The sequence below is a fragment of the Alexandromys fortis genome, unplaced genomic scaffold, assembly GCF_014885135.2.
Source record: "Alexandromys fortis isolate MF-2015 unplaced genomic scaffold, M_Fortis_MF-2015_v1.1 scaffold_301, whole genome shotgun sequence".
NCBI classification, from domain to species: Eukaryota; Metazoa; Chordata; class Mammalia; order Rodentia; family Cricetidae; genus Alexandromys; species Alexandromys fortis.
The window spans coordinates 990,201-997,322 of NW_026068170.1; positions in this window are offsets into that span (position 1 = coordinate 990,201).

A 7,122-nucleotide genomic window follows, 5' to 3' on the forward strand; every position below is an offset into this window, starting at 1 on the left:
CTGTATTCATTTAAAGAACTGCTTGGCCCATGAACTCTAGCCCTTACAGGCTAATTCTCGCACCTGGACTAGCCCATTTCTAATGATGTGTGTAAGCACCCCAAGGTGCGCTTACCGGGAAGAGTCTAGCCTCCATCCATCCTGGTGTATATTTAAAGAATATACAGTTTGTGGTGCTGGAGGTATGACTCGGCCAGTAAGAACACTGGCTGCTCTTCCAAGAGACCTGGGTTCAATTCCTAGCACCCAAATGATTGCTCACGTCTTATCTGTACATCCATTCACAGGGGATTCAGTGCCTTTGTTCTCCATGGGACTCCAGGCATGCACATGGTGCATAGACATAAATACAGACATTCACATTAAATAAAATTGAAATTAAAAAAATACAGTGTGAATGAAAAAAAATCCCATCTTTTCTTTCATTACTTTCATTACTTATATTGTACATGACTTGAATCAAAGTTTAGTAAAAATCTAGAAAGCTGGGATAATAATGCTATTAAGTTATAGCTAACTTTATCATGGGATAAAGTTATCATTTGGTCTCTACCAGACTTTCTTTAGATTAGCAGGGGTGCGCTAATGGGAGCTCTGTCACTAACAGTCAAACATTTCAGAACGTTAAACATTGTGATTTAGTTCTGGCTCACATGCCACCTCCCTTGGCCTCCAGAGAAACTGCTCACAGTCACCAGAGATAAATAAAACATCATTCTGCATCTCTTATATTCTGTGGTCTTACCTGGCAGGAATTTTTCATGTGTCAAAACCTGGGCTTGCTCCCTGCAAAGTCCTTCCCTGTATACAACTCCAAATCCATTTTTTTTTTCAGACATGACCCAAATGACTTCTCTTCACAATTAGTTAATACCCTTCATGAATTATATACATTAGACTTTGAGGTATAGAGAATAGTTTGTCTGAATGGTAACTGTATTAGCCCTTCATAGATGCCTGGCAAAATCTCAAGTTTGAACGGTTTTGCAAAGATTGCCAAAGCAGGGGTGCTTGAGCAATTAAGCCACAGACAATCAGCTCAGACTAACCATGGCTGAGTTCATTAACAGTTAAGTGGAATTATATTAAAAAACCCTCTAAATCTATTCAATTACTACATGGAACATCCTGTATTCCATTGTCTTATTTGGTGAGATCTAATGCATTGTAACATCTAGATCATTCACAGTAAGGAAGATCATGTACCACAGTTGGACCAGTATAGGACAATGATTAGAAATCATTTGATGAATCTGAGAAGACAACATACCATAAAGAACATGGATCCTGTAGTCAAATGAGCCCAGACTCAAACGACACAATTGAACAGTTTGTTTCATTGTCAAAAGCCCTCCATTAGTTAATAAATTAGATAATTAAACATGGAGGAAAATACCCAGTTTCTTGACCAAGCCATAACCATCACACGTCCTTCATTGCTGTCGTTCACATGTTGAACTGACCTGTTGACAGGGACAAGCCCTTTCCATTAGAAAGCCTGGGGAAACTGAGGCATGAAGGAAAGATGCAGCAGGTGATTGAGCCCAGATTTACAAGAGGCCTTCTCAGAGGAATTAAACTTGAAGAGATATGTGGGATTAAAATCCAGATTGCAGCCCGCTTGCAAAGTCAAAAGCCAATTTCAGAGAAACTTTAAATGTTTACAGCCACACGCCAGTCAACCCACGTTTAAGCTATACAGAAAGAGCACCATGTCTGAGAAGCAGACACACGAGAGGCCCACACAGGACCTGAGAACCTCTCTCGGGATCTGTTTAGGAATCAGAGTCCGGCCCTTGGCTTTTTAGTCACATAAACTTGAACATAGTGTACCAAGAGTTAACTGGTTTTTTTAGAAACTTATTAACAGGAACAGAATTCTCAAGAAACAGAGGACAGCGCAGACAGTAATGGATTTGTGATTTCACTGTGGAAGAATAAGCACATACAGCTGGCCCGGTGCCTTCTTACCCCGGTGTTAGAAGCCAGGTGAAGCGTGGTTTGAAAAAAGATGTATCATCAGAAGATGATTCAGAAACAGAGAGCCAGAGCCAAGAAATAGTAGAACACGTTTTAGCAACATTCCAGCAAAGACCCAGCAAACTAATAGTCTCTCCAGGTGCCTCCAACCTGCGCGTTTTCTAATGGTCAGGGCTGTGCCCGTTAGATAAAGTGTCTCTATCTGGTATGAAATTTCTCTTCTTTCTAGACTCAAGCAGATAAGACTCCTCTTTCTTCAATCCAAATGTGCACACTGAAGATAACTCAGTAAGCGCTCTCTTTCGTTAGAGTCAGGTCCCTTTAGGGATGGGTGGCCACTGCTCCTAGCTCAGTCGTTTATCTTGACTCTAGTTTGAAAGCTATATAGTTAAATGTCGGTAGATGATTGAGGTCTTGGATACTGGGTGTTGCGTCTGATGAGCTGTCCTCCAGGGGGAGGACTTATCTAGCTATGAACATTGAAGGAGGCACCTTATCATCACGACTCCTATGGGAACGACAGCCCAGTGCTCACTGGTCCAATGGGACACATAAAGTGTCCTCCTTTCACGTGGGACAAAGGCTAGCAAGTCTGGCTGCAGCCAACCTCCCAGTAAACGCTGCGGTCGCTTCTCAAGGGCACATGTTGCTATGGGTCACCTCTTCACCTGAAGTATTATAGAAATATTCAAATGTGCTGCAGCAAGTTAAACATGTCCGCACCTGTCAAACCACTTAAGTAATAATGAGAGTCTATGACCTTAGGACAAACATGATGTCAATTCCAAAGACCTCATGCTATAATTAACATCTCATAAATAGAGTCTCTTTGAAATGACCCTTCCTAAAGCCCTTAACTAGTTGCCCGTATGCCCTAGCTGAATTATTCACGGCACTAAGTTTATGGAATCAAAGAATTTTAAAGACTAGAATTTATTTCATCTTTATTACAGCGAGAAAGTTTACATTTCTAATAAAATCTTAATTAAAAAAGAAACTTGTTGTCTCCATTAATAGGTGAAGATGTGCAATATTGTATCAAAATGACTGTTTTTTTGGATTATGAATCAGGTCAAAAGAGAAGTTTCAAGTCTAGACAGTCCAAACAGAAAACACCCGGATAATGTTAAATGAGAAGTTTATACATGTCATTTTGGTACATTTGGTATACGTTTTTTATTAGGAAAATTTGTCATGGATTTTGATCTGAGATTACCTTTTGGACATTTTCTTTTCAGTTTCAAATTAGTAAATGGCTATTGATCACTGTGCAAGGCAAGTGAACACATTTTTCTGTGTCAGGTAATGACCAGTAAGTCAAGATTGAAGACATTGCAGTATGTGATGTGTAATTTTTCTGGCTTTATTGATTTAGAGATTTCAAAATTTTAATTCGATTTTATCTTGAAGACCATGCTGCCATTGTCTTTAATTTTTAAATCACGAGACTTGAGTCTCTTGTGACACTCCTGAAAATTATTTATCAAATAAATTGTTGGCCCTTTAATAAGTTCTTGATAGTCCTCGAATCCCCAAACTACTGGGTTAACTCATTCTATTTGGTTGCAGCCAGTTGACACGTATTTATAGGGCGCTAATATTGTGCAGAGTGTTGGGAGCCCAGTGTGAGCGGAAAGAAATGAGAGGCTGTCCGTCTCGACAGGATCCCGCAGAGGCTTTGCCTGTAGCACACCTTGTACCCATCTCACTTTGGCCATGTCCTGCCAGAAGTCCTCCCATCAGCATTGTAAGGGATATGTGGTTTTTTTTGGCAGCTCTTCCCCAGCTCTTTGCATGGTTCACTGACATCAGTCCTTTTCACATCTATTCCATTAGGGAAGAACCTGAAGGACACAATTTCCCTTCCAAAGAGTCGTTAACCTAACATACAAATTAGGGAAGCCTTTTCTGAGGAAACAGAACTCCCTTTTCTTATCAAATTATAAAGAGAAACAGATTGTTCCACATGCTGAAAAAGCTGTTGAATGAGAAAAAAAAAAAAAACAGAGTTTTAAACCCAAATGTACTGACAGAAGAGTTACGTATTCCAACATGTTTGTTTTGCAATGATGCTGATGAACGGAAGGACTAATGCGCTCACGGAGTTTCGTGGAGGACACTCACGAGTTGCTCTTTTGAGGGAAAGAGGACATTTACAGTAACAAAGATACTCAGGAAGTGTGCTCAGACTGACCAGGTTTTCTGCCTATACGCACATGTTTGACCCATATATGTGACTAGAACAGTAGCCAGTGAGGTTTGAAAAAGAGAGGCAATGACAAGGACATACAGGAACTATCAAAAAACTGATGTGGAGTCCCCAAGAACCACCGGCAGGGTGACTGGTACTCACCCCGAAGGCTGACACTGGTCTCAGTGGACATTCAGGCTTGTGAGATACATGTGTGTGCGCATCTAAGTATTTGAACGATATCCACTTAATGGGCGTCAGAGCTACTTCTCCTAAAGACATAAAACATGATTGCCAACTCAGGATCCTCTGTCCTAGACAGCAGATGTCATACACTTCATTCTTCAGATTGCACTGTAGTTATTAACAAATGCAGCATTTTACACGTGTGTGTGTAATGTAAAGAACACCTGTCGTGAAAATAAGCATACCGGGAGATGGAGGTCAGGCCATGCTGCACTGCAAGGGCAGGTGGTACTTGTTCTCACGATGGCAGAAGCACCTGTCAACACCCTCCTTTGAGCAAATGGCTAGTGCGGCCACTATCAGTCACATTAGCATCTGGAAGAAAAAAAAGGGAGGAAGGAAAGAAAGGAGGGAGAGAGAGAGAGAGAGTGAAGGAGGGAGGGAGGAAGAAAGAAAGGAAGAAAAACAAGACATCCTCATTTACCAAGAGAACTTAGAATACTTATTAGAAAGCCTGCCCATTCATCATTTCAAACACCTCTGCATTGTCTCTGTTGTCACACACACAAAAATACTGATAAATTATAAACCTTATCTCTTTCCTACTCACATGCCTCTCTACTTTTCTAGAAATTCAGTATTTTCCAAATGTGGACCAGTTGTAAACATGACATCATTGTGTGAAAAGAAAGGAGGAAAGAATGAAAGAAAGCCAGGAGGGAATGTTTATAATATTTAGTTTAACGATTTAATTATAGTTTTCATATATTGATATAGATTGCCCATGTTCACCGCTCAAGCAATCTGCCCCACCTCCTTTGGTTAAAAAGAAGTAAAGGGAATCAACTAGATCGTATTTATGTTCCTCTCTCGGGTGACAGCATTAATACCTTCAGCTTGGGCTGGATCGTGCCTCTAAAGATTGCTGTACTGATGCTGTAATCCTCAGTACCTCAGTCTGAGACATCCTTGCAAAATCGGAGCATTACAGATGTAATGAATTAGAAGGAAGTCATACCAGATGCCTGCAGTTGCCTGATGCAATATGACAGGTGTCCTTAGGAAAGAGAAGCTGTACCCAGAAATGCACATGGTGGGGGGGGGAGGGGGGGTCGCGGATGGAGTGCCACATAAAGATGAAGGCAGAGACTGGTAGTGAAAACTCCCTCAACGCATCAGCTGTCTAAAAACATCCCCAAACTACCAGAAACCAAGGTGGAGCCACAGAGCAGGGTCCACAGTGCTCCGAGGGAGCCAACCTTTGGAAGAATCTCCAAAACTGTGAGACAATATACATTTCTGTTGTGCGAGTCACCAAGTTTGGGGCACTTTGCTACGTTGTTACACCCAGAAAAACCAAGACACTTTCTTTGGAGTCATTGCCTGGAAACAATAGTGTCCTTGCTGTCAGAGAAGCCCCTCCTCCTCCCACTCCTCAAGGAGAGCCTGGCCCTGGAACAGGCTTGAGCTCAGATTTGAGAATCTTTGACTGTGAACACAGCTCTGAATCCGATCTTGCGTTGTCACGGTCACACAAAGAAGAATCAGGCTTACCCTTGCTGCTTCTCACAGAACGTTCCTGTACTTATCCTAAACAATGGCCAGGCAAGGAAAAAAGCTATGAAACAATAATGTAAGAGACACCTACAGGCATAAAGACAGGGATAAATCTTCCTTCTTCTGTCAGTACCCTCCACCTCAGCGTTATACAAATATTTCTTAGCATTTAATCTTTGATATGGCGCCACCAACCCACCTCAATAGTTTACTTTGTTTTAATATAATTTGAGTAAAGATACACGCAACCACTTTTCCTGTTTGTAAAAATAAAAAACAGTAGGCACGGCCTCAGACAAGTTAGTATTTTCTGCCATCTAGTGGCGAGAGGCGAGTACAACATCATAGAGCTAAGATAGTCTTCATCCTGCTCGCCTTCGACTTATTTAAAGAATGCTTAACTCAGTGTGGCGGTTTCTCAGGAAATTCGGGATCAACCTACCCCTGGACCCAGCAATACCACCCTTGGGAATATACCCAAGAGAGGCCCTATCACACAACAAACGTATATGCTCTACTATGTTCATAGAGCATTGTTTGTAATAGCCAGAACCTGGAAACAACCTAGATGCCCTTCAATTGAAGAATGGATGAAGAAAGGATGGGATATATACATATTAGAGTACTACTCAGCAGTAAAAACAAGGACTTCTTGAAGTTTGCAGGCAAATGGATGGAAATAGAAAACACTATCCTGAGTGAGGTAAGCCAGACCCAAAAAGAGGAACATGGGATGTACTCACTCATATTTGGTTTCTAGCCATAAACAAAGGACATTGAGCCTATAATTCGTGATCCTAAAGAAGCTAAATAAGGAGAACCCAAAGAAAAACGTATAGGCATCCTTCTGAATATTAACCTTCATCAGACGATGAAAGGAGACAGAGACAGAGACCCACAATGGAGCACCGGACTGAAATCTCAAGGTCCAAATCAGAAGCAGAAGGAGAGAGAGCACGAGCAAGGAACTCAGGACCGCGAGGGGTGCACCCACACACTGAGACAATGGGGATGTTCTATGGGGAACTCACCAAAGCCAGCTGGCCTGGGTCTGAAAAGGCCTGGGTTAAAACCGGTCTCGCTGAACATAGCGGACTATGAGGGCTACTGAGACCCCAAGAACAATGGCAATGGGGTTTTGATCCTACTGCATGTATTGGTTTTGTGGGAGCCTAGGCAGTTTGGAAGCTCACCTTACTAGACCTGGA